General features: G+C 39.3%; 1 pseudogene; it reads left to right on the top strand.

Annotated features, from left to right (window-relative positions):
* On the top strand, nucleotides 1–26,023 carry LOC149220430 (putative boron transporter 2; annotated as a pseudogene).
* The last annotated feature ends 428 nt before the right edge of the window (nucleotides 26,024–26,451 follow it).

Below are 26,451 nucleotides of genomic sequence, written 5' to 3' on the forward strand. Positions count from 1 at the left end.
ATGGCATCTCCTGCATCTAAACGGTATGCCCTCATAGTCCAATTCCTGCCAGCAGGTTGTAGCTCCCAGTTGGAATTGATAACTTTCCACCAAGCCATCTCTAGTGTCCCGGTAGACTAGGATTCGAGCCATTGCTAGGATGCCGATGTCCATATACGTTCTGTCATGGTCTAGATAAGTGCCGAGGTCATCCATAATGATTTTGAATATTTCCTCAGACTAGAATTGCAGTGGGAGGCTTGGTAGACAAACCCATATTGGCCCTGCTCCCAAGCTCTCCTTCTCTAGATCGAATAGCATAGACCATCGCTTAAGAAGCACTGGGGTCATCTCTATGTGCCAGTATCGGGTTAGTATCCAGCTCACGTCTTCTAGCTCAACAAAGATTAGGGAAAACCATCCTCTTGACATGGCCATCACTGCTGGAAGTTGTGGCAGGACATTCCCCCAGACCTCCATCATCCATCGTTTAAGACGGCCTGGCGAGTAGTTTCTTCCATGCACTCTCCCCATTAGGACCGTGCTCTCTGTTAGGGATGCTTTGTCCATTCCAATACCTTCACAAAAAACCAATTTTTTTCCCCTTTCCCTCTTCTTGGATAACTTGGACTATTTGGCCTTCTTTGCCTTGAGAATCTGTTGTTCAGATTGGCTACTTCCTTTTCTCGCCGGGCTGTTCTCCGGGTTTGAGTCCCTTGGCTCTTCCCTGTCCAGCTCGTTGTTTACCAAGCCCTTGAAATTGCCCAAGGGTTGTACCTTGCTCCTTGGGTCGAGCTACGTGATAACATCCTGTGGGTGCTCGGGCCTGTTGGGCTCGTTGTTTGTTGTGTGGTGGCCTATGTTCAACTCTATGATACCGAAGTTCGGGTCTTCAGAGATCCCAGTCGAGAAACCCTCGCTTCCTTGTAGATCCTCGGGGAGCTGTTGTTGTCTGCTCCAGCCTAAGAAATCGGACGGGGACGGAATAGTGAGAAATGTGGAGTTGGTACCCTCGACGAGGTTAATGAAACCATCAGTGACCGCTGCTCTCGTTTGGGTAATTTCCAGCACTTGTAAAGAAGTTTCCATGTTTGCCATCCCATAGGTGCCATGGTTTACCTATTTGTCCGGTGCTTTGTCAATGGCCGGTCTGACCCCTGCTTGTGTTAACAGACAGGAAGCCACGAAAATCTCGGATTCTGGGTAGTTTTCCGAAGTGTAGTCAAGGGGCTCCTCCTCATAAACCTCTTCCATCCTCCATAGAAGAGTTAACTGGTGGGGTTGGGTCACGAAACCACGGAGCAATTGGCCCGAGGAGAAAGTGGGGTTCATGTCTAGAAACCGTGAGATGATCACACCTCCTATCCCTTAGACCGTAGTGGGTTAGCTTCCAGAGTCTTGTTCCTTGAGGTTTGGGCACCCGAAACCTCAATGCTATCCTCGACGGTGGAAGAAACTGGGGTTGTCCAGGAGACTGTGCTTCGAGTTGTGGGGCAGGCCGATAGGCTACAAGAAATTTTGCTGACACCTGCTATGCGACCTTGTGACTGTGTTGACCATGATAGGACTACCATGTACTTCTCCATGTTATGTATGCTCATCTCCAGTCTTCCCTGGTGGCATCTTGCCTTAGCTGCTCCATGTACTCATCGATCTCTAACCAGACTTGGTTCTTTGGTTTAGCATCAGTGAGGGAATCAATTGATCGGATCCTGTGCATTCTCACCATTACATCCAAATTATGGTGCAACCATGCATATGAGGCCTATATGTTACTGATGAATGGGGCGAGCTGCTTGTAGTTCTGGATCAACATTCATACCTTTTCTTTCTCCAGCTCTGCCTGTGGCTTCATTGTCTTTACTACGACAAGCGGGGCCCCTTTGTACCACATTATCCACTCTTGTAGATGGGTGATGGCAGCATATATGTTCTTGAGAGTTTGAACAAACTCTTTTCTCCACTGTTGTAGGCCATGCACATAGACAACTGCTTTATGCATGGTTACAAATCCATCATAGAGCTTCCACATGGTACTCTCAAGTGTTGATATTTCAACAATTATCACTTTCTTCATTCACCCAATGTGGAAATTGCATTCTCCGTTTATGCTTAGAGTTGTTCTACCTCTTACCTGGAATCCTGCGAGTTATTTGCCAGCTGTTCATTCTTGGTCGTCAAGTACTTAACATTTGAGCTTGTTGCTCTTGCATAGGCCAAGCTAGATTTGGCAAGGGTGGTTGGATGTTTCCTGGTGTCTGAAACTATCACCCTTTCCTTGATGAATGCAGGTGATGCGTGATCATCCAGAAAGTGCTTCCTCTATGCCTATACAATCCTCTTACGAAACTCATCAAATGATAGATTGTACACATCCATGACCGGATCATCATCAAGGAGAACAACTTCTCCATGTTCACTCGGGGCTAGTTCTGACACTGGAGGTGGCAGAGACTGAGAGATGACGTGTGGTGATCTCGACATCAGGTTCGTGTCTTCATTCTATGGCTCTTGCTCCAAATCCATGTCCGTAACTTCGATCAATTGTTGAATCTGTTGAGCAAGCTCCCTATCCTGCATCTATTCACCCTGTTCCTCAACTGCTATATGTTCCGACTCATCAAATTGTATGGGTATTGTTTTCTTTGTCATCATGCCTTTCCTTTGTTCCTCTTCCTACTTGTGCTTCTCTTCTCTTTCTCTCCTCCTCAACTCCTATTCTTCCTTCAACTTATTCTCCGTCTCTTGCAACTTCATTTTTGCTTCTTACAACCTCTACTTTTATCTCTTCCTTCACTCTGCTCTCTTTATTCGCTGCTCCCTCTTTGCTTTCGCTACCAAAGCTTCTTTCTCCATGATAGGATCTTCCCTCATATTGTAGCTTTGCTCTACCTCTGGGTTCTCAGTAATCTTGCTCTTTCCATTTTCCTAAACTAGATTGCTTCCTATTACTATTGTTTTTGTTGCTTCGGGAGCTGTTGATGTCTGCAAAGAATCTTTCCAAGTTGTTTCTATACTGACCAGCTCATGGAGTTTGTAGGCATTGTAACAATACCTCCAAGGGTCCTCATCTATCCAATGGCATGCCCCATGGATCCATGGAAAATACACCCTCATACAATGGTCCTTGCAAATACCGTGGGGATCATACAGATTAAAGTCTTTGGTATCAAACTCAAATTTGACTATCTCCTTAACCTCGACATTTGCATCGTTCAAGCTCTTAATCTCCTATAATCCAATCCGCAAAGGAAGAGTGGGCCATGACGCTTTCTTCTTCCAATGCAGTCCTGCTAACAACCCTATAGAGAGATGATATGAAACCTCTTGCATGATCAACTTGGAAAAGGAAAACCTTGGTAAAACATGCAAAGGTTTCTCTCTGCCAAAAACTCTGATGAAGGTGCCACCTTGTGAGGCATACCAATCTGCAATGTTTACTATCACCTCCATTTCTTCTTGGGACATGCAAGGTGGATCTTGCTCAAATATAAGCTTGTACAATGGGATGATAAAATCGTCAGCTATATTTGCCATCACTCCTCGATAGCTATAGTCGTAAAAAAACTTGCAATAGATGTCGACGACAATCTCTTTTGGTGTCCATGTCCAGCTCATGCCAGGGAATTTCTGCTAGGCACAGATTGCATCAAGTAAGTATTCAGACATGTAAAATCTTACTTGCTCATTCTTGGGCGGATTCTAAGGGTTAGTCACATGGATATTCGACTTATGAGCCAAAAAATATGACCAGTTGAATGGCTTCCCATCATTCACTAACTAGTCTGTACGACTACCCACCCTTCAGGAAAGGTTTTTGTGTTCTCTTGACCATATATTTTGCAGGCAAAGATGATCAAGAATTGATAAGCCTTCCTAAGGGAATTTGTCTTGTAAACATGAGTGGGTGTTTGTCTAAACTTTGATGGCTCTTTCACCCAATGCTTGACGATATCTCTAGTGTTCACAAAGCTATGGGTGGCATAGAAAAATGAGTCCATGCACTTCACTGGATGGGGTAAATGATACATCTTCTGAAAGTTCTCTGCCCTGAAGGTGGAAAGCTCTATCCTGCTGGAACTGCTCAATGTCATAGTCTATTAATCTATGTGTGAGATAATCCAGCTGATAATGTCCGCACATGGGAAGGTAGGGTACTGTTGAAGCCTCGAAAATATTTGCTTCAACATGGGGGAAAACCACCCAGTCTGGACCTTGGTTAGCAGCTCCTTTTCCATTTGGAGTAGTGGCTTTGACTGTGGATAATGGGACCAGTTTCCCAATCTAACTTATGATTGTGTTGATGGGGTGATATGTGATATTTTGGAGTAATGTTTAAGCTAAAAGTAATCTAATCTAAACTAATAAACACATGCATTTATATTAATTTAAACACTATCTAATTATGGCTATACCCGGGAATAATTTGAAGTATGCGATCTAAAATAATGTCCAAAAGCAATTGGTAATAAAGATCATTCAATTGCAATAAGAAATGAAATCGTTTAACAATAATCATTTCATATAAAAAGTTAGCTGAAACGATTGTGAAAGATATATCGCATAAGAAATTATTCATGTATTCAACATAAAATATAGGCCATCATCATACAGAAGTGCAATAATGCTAACCAAGATTCAAACTTTCATACATAAACAACTTGAAGAGAAATTATTGCTTAATACATAAGTAAAAGAGAATTACAAGATAAAAGTACCATTTGTAATAAGTCCTACTCATGTGCTTCAACAATATTGATCTACTTTCAATCCATCCAACACCATCTAAGAGTACAAAAGTGCAATTTCAGTAGAAGATGCCAGATAAGATAAAAATAAATCCCGTTCCATTCATTTCACTAGAACTTCCTCAAAGGGACAAAAGTGCATGTTTTGAAGATTGTTTCTGATAAAATTTCTGGACCCCTTTCTAAATGCATGAGAGGGGTTTAAATACTAAACTATAAAACTAAAAATAAATTATTACAAAATAGTTGAGGAGGTTTAAACGACCTTCCTCAAATTATGCAAAATAAAACAAAAATAGAAATGAGCATGGTGACTAACTGTTCTGCATTTGATCCTTTAGATCACAAATGTCTGTCATGGGCTTGAGCTGTGTTGGTTGGACGATTTCAGCTTTCAACTGCCCAGTGAACATGACGTTGGTCAGTGTTGGCACCATTTTCTCTGTAAAAGTGGTTAGGCAACGCAGGGTCATCCACTGGCTGTGAGGTTTCACTAAATGTCGCCAATATGCTTCCTAGTTTAACTTGGTCATTTACCTAATTGCTTCTACATTTTCTTCTGTTGCATGTTTCCACTATAGCTCAAGCCGTTTTACATTAGGAACAAAACCCGGAATGGACTATGCTACTAGGTTGGCGCTATGTAAATTTTCGTTAATATTCTTGATCACACTGTTTGCTGCTGCTGCCGCGCCTGCTGTTTCCTTTTTTGCCTCTCTAAGCTGAGAATCCCAGTTTGAAAATAAGATTTCTTTGTGTGATTCCTCCAGTTTAGGCAAGTCAGCTTTTCTCCCATCTTTTGAATTTTTCCAGGTAATGAAGTTGGAATTTTTTTTGAATATTTCATCATATTCAAGCCTCATTTCAATGACTTGACTCGTTAATTTGTCGCTTGTTTCGCAATAAGAATTCCATTGTGAAATCTTCTGGCATAATAGTTCCTTTTGGTGCATCAGTTGAGAGTTAAGGCCAAGCACTTCAGTAATAAACTGATCAATTTTTGGATCATCTTTATGTAGATCAATTATTCCTTATATTTGCACTTCCTTCTCTGCTAAGCTCGCTTGATGTATTATTTGCATCTGCTCGAACTCTTGTTGGAGCTTAGCTAACTCTGTCTCTGCTGGCTGGTCAGATTTTGCTTGTTGTAATTGTTGTTCAAGAGATATAATTTTATCTTATTTTTCCTTAAGCAACATTTTCACCTCTATTTCTTTGTCGATGGTCGCTGTAGCATAGGCACCTGCAAACTGTGACAGTCTAGTAAGGTTGCTGATGGGTCAATGGGCAAGTCTTTCTAGAAAACATCCATCGATTTATTATCAAGGGTAGTAACAGCTGTAGAATCCAATTTCCTTTTCTTCCTTTGTCTTTTAACAACTGCTTTGTGTTGTGGACTATAGAATACATCTAGAGGAGGAATCTCCTCAATCCTCAAAACAATTTCAGAGGTAGGAGTGACAAGAATGTGCTCTACCTCTTGAGTATTTACAGTCTCCTCTGCTGTAATTTCTCGAGTTGCTTTCTGTTGTGGAGTTTGCAACTCTGGCATTTGTTCCTCGGTATGGAGCTTTTTATTGAAGTTCTCCCATTCTTCCTCTAAATCAATCACCAGGGGTTTTATTGGCTGGGTGGAGGTGGAATGGATTTCAGCCTATTTGCTAGCTAAAGTTTGCTCAAATGTCTTTTCTATAAATTGGGCTGTATCTTTTTCCGACTCCTTGCTTATACTTTTCCCATTTTGTGATTGTTGCTCTGACTGCTCTGACTCCTTGGTAGACTTCTCTTGGGATTCTGCTCCAAAATCAGTTTTAGAATTTTCTTTGGAATCTCCTTCTAGAATTACACTGGGAGCAGGCTCCCTTATTGTTTCAATCTATAATTGGACCAATGGAACCTTTGTTAGCCTCCTTTCTCTATACACGTAAAAGGCTTCAAGATCTTCACGGTCAAAAAGTAATTGTGCCATATGCTTCACTTCTGTGAATGTTTTCTTCTGTAAAAAGATGTCATCAAATTCATCTTCCTCATTACTGAATACTTTTATTTTTACCATGGTGGTAAAGTCTTTGACAGTGCCGAATGGGTCATATTTCCTACCTGGGTATTTAGGTAATTGTAGAGCATAATCTTTGCTTCTTTGAATGCAAGCCCCAAGTCGTGCAATGTAAATTCTCCACACTATAAAGGGAATGTAGGACAAATGGCCTTTTTTACTTCTTTTAATGTTTTTTTCATCCCACCTTCACTAGCTATCTGATAGGCTATCTCTCTAGCCATCCATTTGTCTGGGACATAGTCTGGGAGGACATGGGGGGAGGTAATGCTACCAAATACCCTAATATACGTGAATGTTTCCTCCCCAAACCATCTGGCCACTGGGAGGATATCTACCTTGGCTTCTTTGTAAAACCTGGGGGCATCTCGGTTATAAAGCTATTTGTGAATAGGGAGTATTACTCCATGACAAATTTTTTAAAAAATGTGGTTGAAAATAAGATTCCCACATGTCTTTATGGTATATGTGAATGGGAAGTGGATTTTGGACAATCCACTTCCATCCCATGACAGAAAATCTTGAACCAAAACAAATTGCATCCATTACATAGGTGCTCATAAAAAATGGAGGGTAAACCCTCGAAGCAACACTTTCCTTCTATACTCCATTCTTTTTCTTGCTAAATTATCAGAAAAAATTTATGCCCAATTCATTATAGTTTCATTTATGGATGCATCTGTTAATGGCTGCCATTCTGGGGAGAATTTAGTGCTATCGGGTTTGCCAAATAGTCTACATAGTATGGCCGCTGCAAAACTATGAGGGGGACAAATAGATGCAGTAGAGTACATACCGTTCTTGTCTTTTTTGATTTTTCCCTCATTATTTGACTAGGTCTAGGTGTAGTCCGCTGGGTCATCATTCTCTTTGTCAAACTTCTCGACGAACTGCTTGTTGTAGATGACTTGTGGCTTTGGTAGGTGGTACATAAGTCGCAGGTTGTCTGGCGTAAAAGATCCCATAACCTCTTGGATTTTGGTCTTGAATTCCCTATCTGAAATGTTGGCTTCATCAATAACTCATTTAACCATGTCTGTATAAGGAATTATCTTTGGACGTGTAGCTATGTGATGCAAAAATGAGCATGCTGTCTCAAACATGGAGGCGTCTGAGGAATTACATCTGCCAACTGTAACTTTTGGTTCCAAAATCCTTGGTTGCTCTTCTTCCAGTATATTATACATGGCTTCCCATGTAGAGGTTCCTCCCTCTCTGCTGCATGTAGTATTTGTAAATAGAGGAGTAATTTTTGATTTCTCAGAGACAACCGCATTGCCTTTCTTCACCATTGCTCCCAATGATTCGCTCTGTGGATTTTTCCTGAAAGTGAAGAACAACAACTATCAGATACACAAAGATGATAATGAACGTGAAATGGAGTAATGTGGATAACTTGTAAAGGTGATAAAAGGAGTTTTATTTGAACACACATAAGAAGATATCATATCACGTTAAATGGCTTTTCACACATAAATGCAGTTAACTCTTACTAAATGCCCACTAATGCTTCGTTATCTCTTAGCTTTAATGCTCATAAATGTCTGCATCATAAGCCGGGAAGAAAGCTACTAGGGTGGAGAGCCTTTGAATTGCGATAATGCCAATTTTGTGATTTGCGAAGCAATATCGCAGATCACAATATTGCATTCTGCCTTTTCCCTTTTCTTACTGTTATCACCCCAAGAAACTCTCCTAGGTTGTATCTCAGAGATGCTCGGGAACATTACAAACTCAACAAAAATGTTGGAAATTGGTGGATGAATGAAGGAAATGCTGCATATTCAAGCCAGATAACCACTTCTACTATGCTTAACCCCAGACGTGGGTGAACACCCCCAGACTACAAGGCTTTAGACCACCAATTACTCACATTTTAAAGGAAAATGTGATGATGGAGAATACTGATCACACCAGCAGATGCACAAGACCCTGTGATGGCCAACTGCAACCAGTAAAGAGGTCTGTAAATTTGTTTCCTAATACAGAGACAGGATGACAGCTCTCTGGCATTAAAATAAAAAAAACCTGCATACAAATTCAATGATACATGCTAGATTCAAACACAGAGGTGGGATGACAACCCCTCTAATGCTAAACATCTACAACACATGAATAAATGCATAACAGGCACAACCTAGAACAAAGAAGAAGAAGTGGAAAGTGAGCAATTAACAACAAAAGAAGCTTGCATTAGCTGAAAATGAAGACCAGACGCTGCAGGTATCACAATAGTTACAGTCTCCAGAAGTTGAAGCTTACAAAAAAATAACATTCATCAACCATCAACCTTCTATCTTTCAGATATATATAGAGGTTTATTACAAAATTGCTCTATTGTGTTACATGAGAAGGGGTCATAATGGACCACCTAACACATTTACAATTTAGATATGGGGTTTTGCTGCACACTGTGTGTTTTAATGAATGAATTTGACATTTACTGGTAATTTTTTGTCCTTCCTGAACAAGTGGCATATAATATGGAAAAGATCTATCGTTGATAGGTGGTTCAATTGCTCGAGGATGTCCTTCTTGTCCTTCAGCCACTCTTGTCTTTTAAATATGGTTGCTAAGGATTTATTATGCTGGGAGCTGAAACACTGGCCGCCTTCTTCCTTCAGGAGTTTGGAAAGACTATGGGAAAGGACCATGTGGGCGAGCTACGGAAAAAATAAAAAGGCCGTAGGATCATGCAGATCAAAGGCAAAAAACACTCAGCGAAGAGTATCGGGAGGTGAGGCGGAAGAAAGCTGTGAGCCGTCGGATCAACTAAATGAACGGAGAGGATCATTGGACAGAGGATATCAGAAGATGGGGAGCAGGGAGATTGACGGCCGTTCGATCTCGTGGATCAACGATGGGAATCTATCAGAGGGAAAAAATCGAGCGACGGTGGGTCAAACAGGTGTGGATTGTCGGATCATGATCTGCGCAGATCCGATGGTGATCGGGAGATGAAAGAGCGCAGAAGTTAACGGCCGGGGGACAGGGGGTTTCGCAGGCGGGCGGTATTCTCCGCATCGCTTTTAGACCCTCGGCGGTTTCTGTATAACCCCGTGCGATCCAATACAAATACGCCACGTGGCGGACGAAACCGCCGCCCCCACAGGTTATCGCGCGCACAAGTCATGCGATCAGGGCAAGCGACTACTGTTAGATCTAACGATGGACAACCAGACGGTGGGGAAGGCGCACGAGGTTTAACGCACAGGCAAAAGAAAAATGACCGTTGGATCGGGACGATCAACGACTACAACTAAACGATGAGGAATAAATGGATAAGGCGCGCGGTCATGCGATTTAAACTTTGCGCCCGAGAGTTAAACAACATGGGTTTACACTGAAATTTGAAGGAAAACAGGGCTAGCGGGAGTTTAAGGGAAGGTAGGGAGAATCAAGGAGAAGAAGGTAAACCGACTGCTGCGAGCTACCCTTTAGCATAAAACAACATGGCCAAGCTGTTAATGACCCTCAAATGTCGAAATTTGTAGCAGAGCTAACACTGGCTCCTTCTGGGGATGAGATCCTCCCTGTGAGGTCTCAAGAACCTGTAGACCAATGCCTTCATACAAAACCAGCTTAAAAATAGTGCCTAGTGTCCATTGGGCATGGAGTCAAACCAAGTCTACATTAAAACCTGAAAAAGGAACTGCTCACAATCAACACAATTACTAAAAAATTGGCCAACTGATAGGCCATAAAATTGTTTCTCCTGCTCCCAGCCCCTTCATCATAAAGCTGCAAAACAGGATTGATTTGATCATCTACCTCAAATAGTTTAGGATATTTAAGCTTAATAGGTAGATATGGATCAACTTTCATCTCCCTTCTGTGTATTCTCCTCCTTGGATGTTCTTCATGGGAGCTTGTGTACACCTGTTGAATAGTAATTGCTGCTGTGCACATGTCTTTGTCATCTGTGGCCTGCACAACTAATATGAATGATGAACGATTGTATTCTTGTGCAGGGGAGACAGAGACATCATCTGCCCCTGCATCTTTGTTTGAACAATCCTCATCCAAGGAGGAGTCCCATAACTGCACATCCTCTTCCTCTATCATCTGATAAGCTGCCATTTCAATCTGTGTGGAGGCCACCTGAGCAGGTTTCGGAACATCAAGACTGAGATGATCAGCTTCAGCCTTGAGCATTGAATTTCGTTCTGCCTCAGTGTTCAAGGGGCAATTTTGAGGGATTTTTATTTGAGCAGACAAAGAAACAAAAGATGATGGGGAGCATTCCTCTCCCTTTTTGATTACTGGGCAGGGGATGATAGCTGGCTGTCTAATTTGCAGATTTGCATAGCCATGTGCAGATGAGCCTGCTTCGGGCACAGATTCTTGGAGGATGAAGGGGCCTTCTGCTGATAAGCTCGTTGTTCTGTAGGTACAACAAACTGACAAGCAGTGCCTCTAGATAATGCTTTCTTATAAGCAGCCCTTGTTAGGAAAGCAAGACCTTCCAAAACATGGACCTCCTCCTCATGCTACACTTCTTCCATGACTATATTCTGTAAAAGGGGCCTCACCCCTTTGTCTTCATTTGTAATCTTATTTCTTTGCAAAATCTGCAAATGCTCATTTTCTCCTCTATGTGGATTTGGAGTTGGAAGGGAAAAGGAACAATGAGCTCCTGCTTCTTCAAAATGCTACTTAGCCTTTAGTTTGGAAACTTCAGAGGCCAAAAACTCTATCATCCTAGCCAATTCATCTATTTTAGAATCATAGGATGATGAGGATTCACCTCCCTGCCTTCTCCTTTCATCATCACCTTCAAGTCTTTCTGCAACAATAATGTTTGCTTCTACTTCAAAGGCTGCAGCTTGCATATCAACCAAAGAAGTACATCTTCTTTCTCTTAATAGCAGGCAGAACTGAGAATCGAAGGCATTAGCATAAATAAGCATGGCAGAAGTAGGGGTGGGTCTTACTTCAGCTGGCATTCTGCTGTACATATGATTGAATCTGATGTTAAATTCAGATAGCAGCTCACCATCTTCTCTCTGCAAGTTCCCAAATTCATCATGATAAAAGAGCAGATCTTTATTATTCCCCCAATGCTTTAAGAACACATCATCTAGGGCCTCAAAATCTACAATAGACCTAGGGGGTAATTATCTAAACCATTTTCTAGCTTCCCCATCTAGGCTTTGAACAAAAACCCTCATCCAGACATCCTCTTCATTGATATCTAGATTATCAGCATAGCTATAAAAGGCTTCAAGGTGCTCTTCAGCTGATACTCCTTCTGTACCAGTAAACTTAGGCATGTATTCTTGATAATCTCCTACAGGCATGGCATTCAAAGGGGTAGGCAAGACTAAGGGTCCATACCTAGTAGTAACTATTCTTTCTATCTTTGTGAGGGCTTGTTGGCCTGCCATGACTGAGGCAAATGGAAGGATACTGGTAGACTGAGTGGAATGGATCAATGAAAAGAATGACAAAAACAAAGGAATATGATGGAAAACATGGATGTTTTTTTGAACTGGAATCCAAAATGGAGATGAATGACTAAGGAGCTAAATGAATCTCTGAAGGTGACATTCACTAACAGGGATACATGGAACATTTAAGGCTTACCTGATCCTGATGCTCCTTACTGTGATATTTTCTTCTGCTTAACGATCTTCTTAGGGTTAGGCATTGATTCAGCTGATGGTTTCTAAGGATTTCTCTGAGCATACCTCACCAGCTGTGCCAGAACGGCAATGTGGAGTCGCCAAAGCTTGGTCTTCCTCCAATGGAGTTGCCAGATAGAAGATTACAACCAACATATGTGTCCAAACCTTGTCTATCATCAAAGCTTGGAACTGTGTCGTTCTCCCAGGGAAGTTGAGCTTCAATTCTCCTCTCCCCAGCAATGACGCCAACTAATGTTATCACCCCAAGAAACTCTCCTAGGTTGTATCTTAGAGATGCTCGGGAACATTACAAACTCAACAAAAATGTTGGAAATTAGTGGATGAATGAAGGAAATGCTGCATATTCAAGCTAGATAACCACTTCTACTATGCTTAACCCTAGACATGGGCGAAACTGCCAGTTTTAACTACAAATAATGAATTTAACTGGCAATAAACTGGATTTGGAGGAGAAAATTATGAAAATACTGACAGAAGTCATAACTAAGAAAATTTTGACCAAATGGGATGCAAAAAGAGGCTAGATAACCATTTTTGGGCATTCTGAACTGATTGGAACAGGTTTCAGGAGCAAAGGAGCACTTCTAGATAGGATTTTTGTAAAGTGAAGCCTATGGGTGCTCTGGTCAACCAGAGTGTTGATTCAGTTTATGGAGGAGTATGAAGGTGGAGATGACCTTGCAAGGGTCTTCTAGCCTCCATATGTTTTTTGCAACAGCCATTATAGCAGTGTTGTAGCTTTATTTCTTCTTCTCTATATGTGTATGGAGAAAGAGACTTGTTTAAGTACTTCAAGTGGATTGTAGTATTGTTTATGCTCTTGGAAGTTGGAGTATGGGGTCTTGATTTGAGAGCCCTTAGCTTGCTAATTGTTTCATGACTAACTGTAGGTTGTCATGTGTTTAGAGTGAGAGTTCTTTGCAGAAGAATGTTTCCTTGAAGGGGAAACTAGCCACTCTTTTTGTCAGCACACTTATGTACTCTTTACCATTGAAGAATTTTGAGCATAATGAGAAGGGGTCATGCCTTTAGAGCTGATCCAAGGAGATGTAGCCCAGGAGGGGTGAACTCCTTTATCAATGGCTGGTGTATTATTATTTGATACATGCTTCCATTTAGTGTTTTAGTTTCATGTTTTAAGTTTTCTTCATGAAACTAACTTAAGTAAAAACACATAAAATTCATGCTTTTACTTGCTATTTTGGAGTCAAACCTCAAGCACATTTTTATATTCTGGTGAGGGGATTAGCACACCATTACTAATCTGCCCCAATTCAGATGAGTGGGCCAAGGGAAAGAAGTCCCAAGGTGAGGAGGGCAGAAAAAAGATGCACTTGATGAAAATTAAGTGTTTTTCACTGTAATCAGCATGGACACTGTGCTAAGAACTGCGCACAGAAGAAAGCAAGCAAGAAGGATCGGACAGTAGCGACAATAGGTGAGGCTCTCACTTCATAATTCAAACTTGATTTCTCTCTCATTACTTTCATTTTCGACACTACCATGGGAGGCATGTGGTATCTTGATAGCAGTGCCTCATTCCATATAACGAGGAATAAAGATCTCTTTAGTGATTTTGAGGAGAAATACCTGAAGCAGAGCATAGAGTTTGGAGATGACGATAGGTATAGAGCTACCAGGATCGGTACGGTTACCTTTCAAAGGGAGTCTGGCTCCCCTCTTAGGATCACAGATGTGATGTATGTTCCAAGACTAAAGAAGAATCTTGTTTCAGTCGTGGTATTGGAAGACCGTGGCTATGATGTGGTTTTTAGTAAGGGAAAGGTTTTCCTTAGACACATCACCACGAGACAGGTGAAACAAATCAGTGCACGGGTCAAGAACCTGTATGCTCTTGAGGTTCAAGATGCATGCAAATCCTTGAGGAGCAAGGCAAAGGTTAGAGACTTGGTGGTTGAGAGGGAGAGTAAATTACCTCTCAACATGCAACCCTAGAAGAAGCCTCAGAAGCAACTTCAGGAAGTTGTGGAGAAACCACAACTAGAGAAGCTGAGAAAAGACTGAGTGGAGAGATCCACTCAAGCAGAGAAGAAGCATTCTTAGACAATTGTGAATCTGACACAATTGGAGAAGTCGATAGGAGACTGAGTGGAGGCATCCACTCATGCAGAGACCTCAAGTAGGGGGAAGTTTTGAGCCAAGTGGGTAGAGGGATCACATGCAACCATACGTCTAGGTGTGATGTGGGGTGATTTGAAGTGATGGTCCTAAGAGAGATGAAATTGGGCAGGGTCCATTGAGTGGTTTTATCTCATGGATCGTACCTTGCTACGAGAGCCCAAAGTACATAGTAGCAGGAGGAATCAATGGGATCGATGCAGTCAGAGATAAAACTGATAGAGGCTAGAGCAGTGAAATACTGAAGAAGCGTAGAGAGGGTTGACAACATTGCAAAAAGACAGAGTCAATAGAAGCACAAAGTTTTCAGTTGATAAAGGCAATAGTAGTGAGATACTTTGATGATAGAGGCATCATTCTAATTCAGGTTGGATGTTTTTTGTTTCTAGAGTTGCTGGAGCAACAACACTAGAGAGAAGTGTTGCATGCAGAACATTCCAAAGGTTTAGGATTGAGATCGAGTTGAATTCCTTTCTTGTTGAGAGGGAGTGTTGAAAATAGCAACAAGAAATGATAAAAATAGAATCCAGAAATTCCAGTTTAATTTGTCCTTGAATTAAACTGAGAATTAAAATCAAATTTTATTCTCATAGAAACTTGTAATAGTTAACTAGAGTGAGTTGACTTAGTTAACTTAGGAATTTCGAGTTGGAAGTCTTTCTGAAGTCATGTATATGTTCTCCCTATATTATAGGGGTCCAGGATGAGTTAAGTATGAGTTGTAATTAGTTAACTTAGTTTATTGAGTTAAGTCCAGTTAAATTAGTTCCAAACTGTTTGAGGAACTAATAGTGAGTTAACAGTTAGTTGATGCATTAGTGCACTCAACTAGTGCTACTCTAGTTAACTGAATATTTACTCATCAGAAACTCATGCATGTCGATTTTGAGAAAGACCCAATTGAGACTAGAGTGCATGGACAATGTACTATTTGTTTTAGATTTTTCTGAGTTGCACTGATAGTGCATGCATTCAGGAACTGATCCTTAAGGGATTGCGCAATTTTTAGAGGATATATTTCCCTTTAAATAAAATCAATCCTCCATAAGAATTACACATTTGAATAAAGACATGGAGATATTTTTAACAGGCTAAGATTTGGCCTTGAGATTGCTTATGAGTTGGAGATTGAATTTGCTGAGTGCTGGGATTGTTCTTGAGAGAAAAAGCATTGTAATTTCATCTTGATTTTCCAGATTAATACAATATAGTAGTGGGGTTTTGAGCTGTGGCTTTCCCCGGATATTTATTGTGTTATGTGCCCTTGATTTTCTTCCTCTTGTTGATTATTGTTTGCTCGATCTTTATGGGCTTCTGCTGTAAAGAGTAGAAGTAGATTTTTGTCTCTTGTTTTAGTAGATTACGTGAGCTTGTGAATCCACAAGATTTTCTACAGTGCATTGCACATTCCCTGTAGGCAACCGGGAAGATTGATGACTAGAACTGAAAATGCGTAGTTCAGTTTGGGCAAACACCAGGAGAGTGTAGTCTCGATGGACAATATGGGAGGCTGGCACCTAGAACTACACAGTTTGAGCCAAGCTAGGACAAGCTCTTCACAATTTCAGAAGCCAAGGAAGAGTCCTTGAGCTCCTATTTTGCGCAGTGCATGCAATGAAGTGTGAGATCCGAGCAAGGGGGGCCCATATCTGCCTAAGGGGAGTGTGAAAATCAGGTAGATCTGAAGGATGGTATGATGTTGAGTGAATATCTGACTAATAATTGATGCATGCAAGTGAAACAAGTGTAGGAATCAATTAAAATGAAGGAAAACAAAGCATGTGAAGAGAGTTGCCACAACGACGACCATTAGTGCAAAAACAGGGTAACTCATGTGACACTTGGGAAAGGTAATATAAAACTTGAAACAACATTTCTACATGTTAAAACAAGTTAAAACACCAATAATCATTCAAAGAAACAATTGAAAAACACTCTCACAAGCTAAACAACAAAAAGTGACAAAAAAAGCAGCAAAAGACTAGAAAAGAAAAACTCACCTGGAAAAGCGATGACAATCACACCTAAGTTTCCTTGATCTCCTTGGGAATTCTTGAGCTCTGAGATTGAGTGTGAAAATGAGATCTAGTAGCATCGATTAAATATATTTGGTCAAATTAGGGTCTATGATGCACATACCTAAAATCAAGGAAAAAATGACACTTGGCAACAATATGCAAAATAACTCAAGTGCCTCCTTTGTGTTGCTAAAAATAGATCCCTATTTTTTTGGGATGCTTTTTTATTTTATTTTTTATTTTTTGGGAAAAACTGCCATGAATTGCCTAGAAAGATTGCACAGTTTTGAGAAGAACCAGGAAACTCTCTGGCCCATGCATTGCGCAGTTTCTGGGCTTAATGGGTTCTGCACAATTTCTAAGCTGAGTGGCTCTAGGCTGCCTTTTCATGTCTGCACATTTTTCTAGCTCAAGACTAGTTTCCATCTAGTACTGCGTATTTCCTGAGCTCAAGGCTCACTGGCACTCAAGATTGTACAATATTTCCCAAGATCAAGGCAAGTTGCACTCAAGAATTACGCAGTTCTATAAGGAAATCACGGAACTGTCGAATTACCAAGTCAAGAGATTGACTTGTGGGTTAGAAAAAAGAATTGAGTGAGAAAACACAAGCCAATATGAAAAAATAAAGCCTAGTCGAAGTGCAAGTACCTGAATCAATGTAAGATGAGTTGTTGTGGTTTAGAAGGGAGGCTCCAAAATCAAAGCATAGACAAAATTTTGGACGGTGGTTGTAGTTTCTACAACACCACCAAACCTAACTTAACAACTGTGATGGCTCAATTTATGATGATGGCCCACCTTGCATAGGCACAACAACTAATTTTTTAAGGAGTCAAACCATGGGGATGATTATAACAAAACCCCACCTCGCCCCCAATTGACCTATATAGGCAAATGGCCCAATTATATAAGAAATATTAAATCTCTTTAAATAATAGATAAGCAATTCACAATCCACATTCTGACTGCAATTAAAAATGACTGAAAATCACATATCGCAAACCAGGTGAGGGTAGGGGTTTTCCATCAAATTTTTTTTGTGTGCTTTTTTTCCATATGTGTGTAAGCCCACATTACATGAATTCAATATGAATGCTAACACAAACCCATGAGAACCTAGGTACAATATGAATTCCATGGTGTGCACCTCCAAGTTGTAAAGCTGAAGGATGCATATCTCGATTTCACACAACCTCTAGCTTTGTAAACTTGAGGTGCCTATCACATCTAAATGGGCCTCTCCTAATTTCAAATCTAAATGGGGAAATGATAAGAAGTTAACATGATCTATCCTTGACAACTGTTCGGCTCTAAGGAGTGATAACCTGTTCTTCTATAGCCCTATCTTCACCATAGACATCATAAACTTATGGCAAGAATGTTGGGGGCTAATTAGCATGAGATTTAGTTTTTTGTCTAAACTTCACCAATTCAAAAGATTTTTGTTTTTCACGGAGTCTAACATAAAAGCAACATTTGGGAAAGGTGGTTGCTCACCATCAGAGCAAAGATGCTCTTGCAGGCTTCCATTGGGCATGAAATCACACTAAGAATATGTGATCATGGTCTGCACAATAACCAATCCGTGCAAGCATGGTCAGTGGAGATAGCTCAAAACATCAACCTGTTAAAGCAAAGAAGCCATAACAAATAACATCTTTAGCATATATATATATATGGGTAGAGTATGTATGCATTCATAGACTTTAGCAGTCAAATCACTACATAAAGGTGGGTCCCCTGTCCCACAAATAAGGTGGGCTCATACACCAATTTGGTGTCTAGCTTTGCTGTGACCATAGTAAATTTAGGGGCGAATAATCGCCCAAAGGAGAAATTTAAGGCTTTTTATATTTTAATGGGGCGAATTTTTAATTAAAATATATATATATATATATATATATATATTTTTTTTAATAGCCCTCATTTTATTTAAAAATTAATTTATTTTTTTTATTTTAGCCCAGGGTAGATAAACTAACCGAATCGTATTCCCTTAAAATTGCCCCATTTTGATATTTTTCTCCTGGTTTGGGAGATCAAAATCGCCATTTCTGATTTACAGTTTGGTTTTTTTGGTTTGGGAGTGGTTTGTGAAATTGTGAGGGTCGATTTGGTCCTGGGAGGATATATTTGTTTTGAAATGGAGGGCGGAGGTTAATTTGTTTTCAAATGGAGGGTGGCTACCTGTTTTCACAGATTCAGCCCACTATTTTCACGAATTCTGGATTCATCGTGTATATGGCTCCCTGTTTTCATGGATTCATGGTGTATATGGCTCCCTGGCTCCCTGTTTTCACGAATTCATCCTGTATAAAATTGTTTTGAAATAGGGTTTTTGATCATAGTTCACAAATCATATTTTCTATTTAGCAGCAGTAGTTTAGGTGCGATATTCTTGCATTTTCAATCCACTTATTCTTCTCTTGTTTTGGTATCCATGGTTTCTTGGATCTAAATGTCTCATGCCATTGCAGCAACAACAACAACAGTTGGTACTTGACAGAATTGTTGGCTGAGCGCGAGAAATTAGGCCCCTTTATGCAGGTCCTGCCCATCTGTAGCCGGCTTTTGAATCAAGGTAAGTTGGCTTCATATTCCTTGTTTTTCTTTAAGTTTGAAGTAGGGGAGAAGATAGTTGTTGAGTATGATACATATTATCAGTTGTTTTGGAAGGCCAAATTAGGTGGATTCACGCCTCCTGCAGTTGGAACAGGGGTTATAATCACTTTGCCAACCAAAGTTGAATGCTTCTGTTGGTTGGGAAGCACATATAACCGTGGTTGCAAGAGACCATGAATTTTTTTTAAGGGTTGGATATCAAATTTTGTTAAAGATTCTCTCCATCTGCCTGTTACCCCACAAGCAAAAGAGAATCAACTAAAGCTAAACAAACATGTAGAAGTATCATTATGCTGATTTGGATTTCATCTTTTGGAAAGAAGATTTGGCTTCAAAATTAACCTCAATGGTGTATCGAATTTTCAGGAAATGGTCCATTCTGACTGTGGCCGAGGCCTTGTACATGATGGAAGTATTGAGGAAGTGATAACTGATAATAACCTCTTTACATCTGATAGAAAAGTTGAACAGAGATCATAGTATTCAACACGTGAGTGCGTTTCAATATATGAGAACTTTATAAGGTATGCTCAACTGTATTGAATGTTGCTTTATTTTGCTGCCAAATTTATCCACGGTGACTGTTTTTATATACAACACTAGAGCTGCTCGTAGTATGCATAATATTTGACTAGACCATGTCGGGCATTGCAAAAATTTTCTTTTCTCTTAATTTTACCCATGGCTGAATCTTTGCTTCCACTTATTCTGCTATGTTTTTCAGAGCATGCAATGGATTTTTCATATTTAACATTATCTTGCCATTTACCCCAGTCATTTGGACTTTGATAAACCACTGACAATACGTTTTTAACAAGCAAAGTGGCCTACATTGTTGAACCATTGGGGGAATGATCCAAGATATTTAGCAGCAGTGGATTTCTCATCTCAGAAATTTTAAATATCCCTACGGTTGATGTTAATGGCATCTCAAAACCACTCTCGTAAGGATTCTCTCAATTTGTATTGGTGTTTTTGAACAATACCCTACCAATCCCAAGGTTTTGCTCTCCAATTGCCAGAAGATTTCAATGCAAATTCTTTCTTATACAAGTTATAATTAGTGGCTTGCTTGGTTACGAATTTCTTTCATCAAAATTTTCAATGATGCATACACTTTAGGCCATGACTTCACTGCCCTTGAATGTGCGGAGAAGGTCTGCTCATGTTTGGCAGATGCCTCCCAGGATCATCTAGCCAGGTCCTCTCAGGCATGGGTACTTTTCAGGGCCCAGACGATATTGTTAGACAATGTATTGGATCATTCTCAGTGACCGATTCCATGATAGATTCTTCTTTTTACCCTTTTCCTCTTCATCCTGTCTTATGTACCTCTAGTTAATCTCTTGCACTCTATCCTCTTTCCACTTTTTTGATCTCATATTTAGTTCATGTTCTCTTGTTTGATACTGTTATATTTTGTTTTATGATTTTGGGGTAGCATAGGGTGCCCCTACATATTGGCATCACTGGTTGTACTTCTTAGTCCCGTTTACCTATCTGTCAGGCTTTATTTAGACTTAAAATAAAATTATCTTGCCTTATCTACAATTCCCCAAATTTTAAATGCAGTGTCCAGTTCCACGACAAGATTCTGTTTGAAAAAAATCTTACCAATTTAGTAGTTGTGCCTTCCCATGCGCCTTCAAAATCTACAAGGTGGATAGCATTTTGGAGTGATTTAGCATAAGAGAGGTCCAATTCTTCTCTCCACATCATTCCTGAGACATCTTTTTCTTATTTTAAAACAGAGGCTGGTTTTGATTTAGATTTATCCTTAACTAACAACACCTACATTTTGGGTTGTATGTGTATTTATGCAAGCGTGTAAGAAACAAACAGAGAACTGCGAAAATTATTGCTATTCTAGAGTTGACTGGCTGTATCCAAGATAGATGTCATTATGAAGCTATATGTTTAAATAGAGTGTTGACCATCAAACTTCAGCTTTCTTTCGATGACAGAAGCAACAAGGTAGTAGAATGCAAAGTAATAGTTTCTCCAACATCTAAGCCTTTAAACAAGAAAATTTAAACCATAACTAATTATAGTTTATAGGAAACTAGATACAGAAAAGAAAGAAATTGTAATAACTACAAACTTTAAAACAGTCCATCTGATTGGTTAAAAAACAAGAAAGGAAACAATTAGAAGTGCTGAAAGCATCTCATATCTAAGTTTATTTAAAGGAGCAATACAAAAGCAGAAATATTCCAAGCTGTAGGTAATGAGATAGAAACTAGTAAACAGTTCAGACATGTAGAGCCCATGCCTCTAGGATGACCATTTTCTGTTATGAGGTTTGCTGTGAATAACCTGGGAGACTACCTAAACATATTCATTGGTGCTCAAGACCAAAAAGTGATTTTTGTTAGCAACAAGCTACCAATGTCTCTAGAGTGAACTCTGTTCTATGGTCTGCTGTGAATAACTTGGGAAACTACATAACCTGATTAACTGGTGCTTAATACCAATAAGTCATTTTTCGAGAAATAAGGCAGTATTGAAAATTTTGTTATGAGATATTAGGTGGTAATATATCCTTGCTCTACCATGCTAACTCTCTTGTCAGGGATGCCTTCAACAATGCATCTCATTGAATAATCATGCATCAACAACCAGGTGAATTGTACAGAATTTTTACACAATGACAAAAGGTAAGTCTCAAATGCTGTGTCTTCTATGGCATGATATGGTTTACTAGGGCCTAGTAACATGAATCCTTTATCTCTTAAGGAAGAACCCCTAAGAAAAAGAGACACGGTTAACCTTCAAATAAAACAGATGCCATTAGGAGCTTTTTAACTCTTGAAATGTGTTACACTGTTACACCCAAGCTATTGCATGAAAGAAGGGAAAGCACAGTGATGAACTAAAAGTAGCTTATATGGTATTTAAAAATAAATAAATAATGTTTTGTTAAAGGAGAAATAGGTCCAATTGAATTATGAAAATCAGTGTATTCAAATCCAGCTAGCTGAGACTAGTTTTGGCTATTTTCAGTTGAAACCAGGTGGTCAAACCCCTTTTGTTTTTCACTAATCAAAACTGGACAATCATAGTTTTTTTCCTCTTCAGAAAAATATATAAGATGAAGACAATTGCAAATTGATTAATTTTACAGATCCTTCTTTGAAAGTGACTTCATTTTTTTGAATATAATGGAGTATTTTGATAAGCACCAGGATAATCAACCTGAAAAAATCTTTAGCAAGAAGCCAAGCAGAATTTGAATATTTTTCTTAACCAAACCATATAAGGGTTCCCCTACAAATTGGCATCGCTAGTTGTACTTCTTAGTCCCATTTACCTATCTGTCAGGCTTTATTTAGACTTAAATAAAATTATCTTGCCTTATCTACATTGTTTCTCAGCCTTATATCTTATGCTACAAAATTAGATAGAACTTTGTAATAAAGGCAGGAAAACCTTCAAATCTGAGTCCTGACTTGCAGCGTCCTACAAGTTGGTTAGGCTTAAATTTTTCTGTTGGCAGGTATTGCACGATGACACTATATCTATAAAATATATTTCTTCTGTACTAACTATATTGCCTAGAATATTTTGGTCATTGAAGTTGCGGGTTGGCAGGCTCTAATTGCCCACTTGGAGCACAACCCCTTGAAAAATTTGACTTTAAGAAGAATTACATGAGAAAATTGTTGTCACTTAGATGTCAGTAAAAACAGGTAGGTCTTTAGACTTTTGATCATAGTTGAGAACATTCCTAAGATAACTTTCTTTGACACTCCAGACTATAAAATTTTTGAGAATGCTGCAAAATGAAAAACCTCTTGAGGAAATATCTTTAGCAAGAAGCCAAGCAGAATTTGAATATTTTTCTTAACCAGACCGTATAATATTTTGTTGTTATCACTAAGAAACTTGGCCAACTTTACCCTTGAATAGTATATCATAAAGGAGATCCTTCAATGACAAAGGTTTGCTTTGATCATAAAAAGCAAAATGCAGGTTTTGATAATTCTGGATCTGTGTTATTTGCTAAGGTTCAATGTTCACCATTTTTCCCAAAATGGGAACTAGACATGCTTAAACCTTCCGCACTCCTCAAAATAGTTCCGCTTACACTGTTTGATTTATAAAACAGAGAATGCCAAGCCAACTGAGCAATGGCATCCATCAACTCCTATATCTTCAGACTTGATTGTTTCTCTTGAAGTCTCATCTTCCTAAGGCTGGTGATTGGTCAGGAAGAAGCCCTGACTTTCAGTAGGTGAGCTTTTATCTAAACAAACCTCTTGATGTGGAAGTAATAGTGGCTTTCCTTGACCCTGTCAAGACTTCCAAATTAAGCTTTCCATCTTATTATATTTTAACCATTTATTTTTCACATGCTAAGGGATGGAGGCTCTACCCCTTCCATACTTAGATTTCTGGTTGTTCAGATTTCTTCCTCAGGTAGCAATACATGATAAGGCATTGATCTTGCCTTTCATCCACCACCTCAAAACATAGAATCCATTTTTTTTTTCCTTTTTTGTTTTCGTTTCCATGCAATAACAGTGCTTATTTTTCCACACAAGAAATGCTTGATGTGCCATTGTTATACATTTTTGGAGATTTCATTCCAGCAACAATGATTGTAGTGCTTTATTATTTTGATCACAGCATTGCATCCCAACTTGCCCAACAAAAGGAATTCAACTTAAGAAAACCTTCTTCATACCATTATGACTTCTCTTAGGATTTTTGGTATGCAAATTACCTCAGTATATATATATATATATATATATATATATATATATATATATATATATATATATATATATATATATATATATATATATATATATATATATATATATATATATATATTATTTAGAACTATGTTGTAATGTTTGTCAGAGTTCATGTTTAGGTTCAACTGTCACTGGCTACCCTATTCTGGAAGAGCTCTTGCTCTCCTGAAGACATCTTGATCTAACTCTTCATTCTTTGTTTTCACCTCCATAAAAAATCTCTAGTGGATTCATAAATTTTCCTTTTATTGTGGTAGACTATTTTATGTGGTCTTGTTGGCATACCTCCTTCAAATGGTGTTATTCCTCAATATCCCATGCACATGAAAAGCTTAGCTACCCTCAAACATCAGGTATTAATATATTGGAATTATCAATTGCAACTTCTCAGGGCAAAGACACAATTCAGACATTTTATAGATGAGTAAATTACAAGTACTTTTGTTACAGTTGGTGCTTAGCAAGTTAGTGACAACAGTCCGGAAAAGTATGTAGAAAAATTCCACCTTAGGGAAATTATACGGAAACATGCAAGAAGCCTATGAGCAAATGCAGACCCCACTGGTTTATCAGCCTCCACTTGCCTTGGTAATGGTCTTATTTTTGAGTTTGGGTGTTTCATTTTATCTAATTTTCGTCTCCCTTTATTTATTTGTCTTGTGATGTCCCAACCATTTATGTAGGAACTTAAGGAATTGAAAGAGACCATAATTCAGTTGGCCGCAAGTACTGGGAATATGGATGCCCCAGTTGATGAATCAATTTTTAATGTTGACAAGGACGTCGATGACCTGCTTCCTATTGAGGTGAAAGAACAACGCTTGAGTAATTTGTTGCAATCTCTGATGGTGGTTGGCTGCCTTGCAGCAATGCCCGTCATTAGAAATATCCCAACTTCTGTGCTTTGGGGTTACTTTGCCTTCATGGCCATAGAGAGTTTGCCAGGAAATCAATTTTGGGAAAGGATATTGTTTCTTTTCACTGCTCCAAACCGTAGATACAAGTATGAACTTTATTCAAACTATAATGTGATTGAATTTAATTCTTGTAATATAGTTTTCAAAGTTGATCAATGTTGAACTGATGGTTATAGAGAACTTTAGGAGTATCATGCTACATTTCTTGAAACGGTGCCTTTCAAGACAATTTCCACTTTCACCATTTTCCAGACATGTTATTTGCTGGCATGTTTTGGTATCACATGGGTGCCTATAGATGGCGTTCTCTTCCCACTACTGATCATGTTGTAACTTGTTAGTCTCAGCGAGGCAGTATATCCTTCCCAAGTTTTTCAAAGGATCACATCTTCAAGAATTGGATGCAGCTGAGTATGAAGAAGCCCTTGGAATGCCATGCAATATAATAGTGAGTGCAAGACACATATCAAACAAATTTTAAAAATATTACTCAATTCTATTTCATAAGCCCTGCAGCATGAACAGTAATAAATTGAACTGTAACATATATTGATTGCAGGAAGTTGGAATTCAGGGGTTCGGACTAGGAAGCATGGGAACAGGTGCAAATGATGGCGAAGTTTTGGATGAGATGATTACATGAAGTCGCAGTGAGGTCAAACACACATATAGTCCATGGATAACTAGCTCGAGTGATTGCACACCAATTCATGGATTCGAGTTTGCATTAAGTCCCCAAATTGCAGAAGCTAAACAAATATATAGCCCCCGTATAAGTGAGATTAGACAGACACATAGCCCTCACAGAGGGGAAAAGCATTCGGGCATTCCCCTGGTTAGTCAAGGAAAAAATATGAGTCCAAGTGCATCTGGTTTGAGGCCACATAAACCAACTTCCAATTAGGTGTTTGGAGTCTAAATCCTCGGCCAGTAATCTTTCCCTTCAGTGAGCATATCTTATGTTGAATAGTACATATTTTGTTGGCTTATCATTATTTAATCATTGTGCCATAAATCACTCAGTTGTATTTGGTGTGTCTTCACAAAGAACCTCTGTCCATCTCAGAGGACAGGGTAGACCATATAGTGCGTGTAAAAAAATGTAATGGAAGTCGAGCTTGAAGTATTTCTGTTTTCTTGAAGCATGAAATCTATTATGTCAGTCTTGTGGTTCTGTAGACCCTGGGCATGCCAAATAAGCATGGTGGTATTAAAGGGTCCTATGAGTGGTTTGAGCTTCATAGAAAGTCATCCTTCTTCTACCAGTTGGATCTTAACCACAAAGTTTGCAGCCTTTAATGTTTCATTGAAATAAAAAATGTGGAAATTAAACTTGACAAATGAAAGGGAAATGGTAAGGCTTACAATATTAGAACTTCTGTAAATGTTTAGCCATTACCTTTAAAAACTAACCAAGGGCAATGTCAAATGATCAAGGATATGTTGAGATGGAAATATCTATTTTTCATGACAGTAAAACATTTAGATAATGGAAATAAAGAATATGTGCATTCAAGTTAAATCAGATTTATCTTGAATGGTTGGGAAGATTTGTTATTAT

The sequence above is a fragment of the Pinus tabuliformis genome, chromosome Q (assembly GCF_031772625.1).
Source record: "Pinus tabuliformis cultivar Carrire ecotype Pingquan chromosome Q, CPIR1, whole genome shotgun sequence".
In the NCBI taxonomy this organism is placed as follows: domain Eukaryota; kingdom Viridiplantae; phylum Streptophyta; class Pinopsida; order Pinales; family Pinaceae; genus Pinus; species Pinus tabuliformis.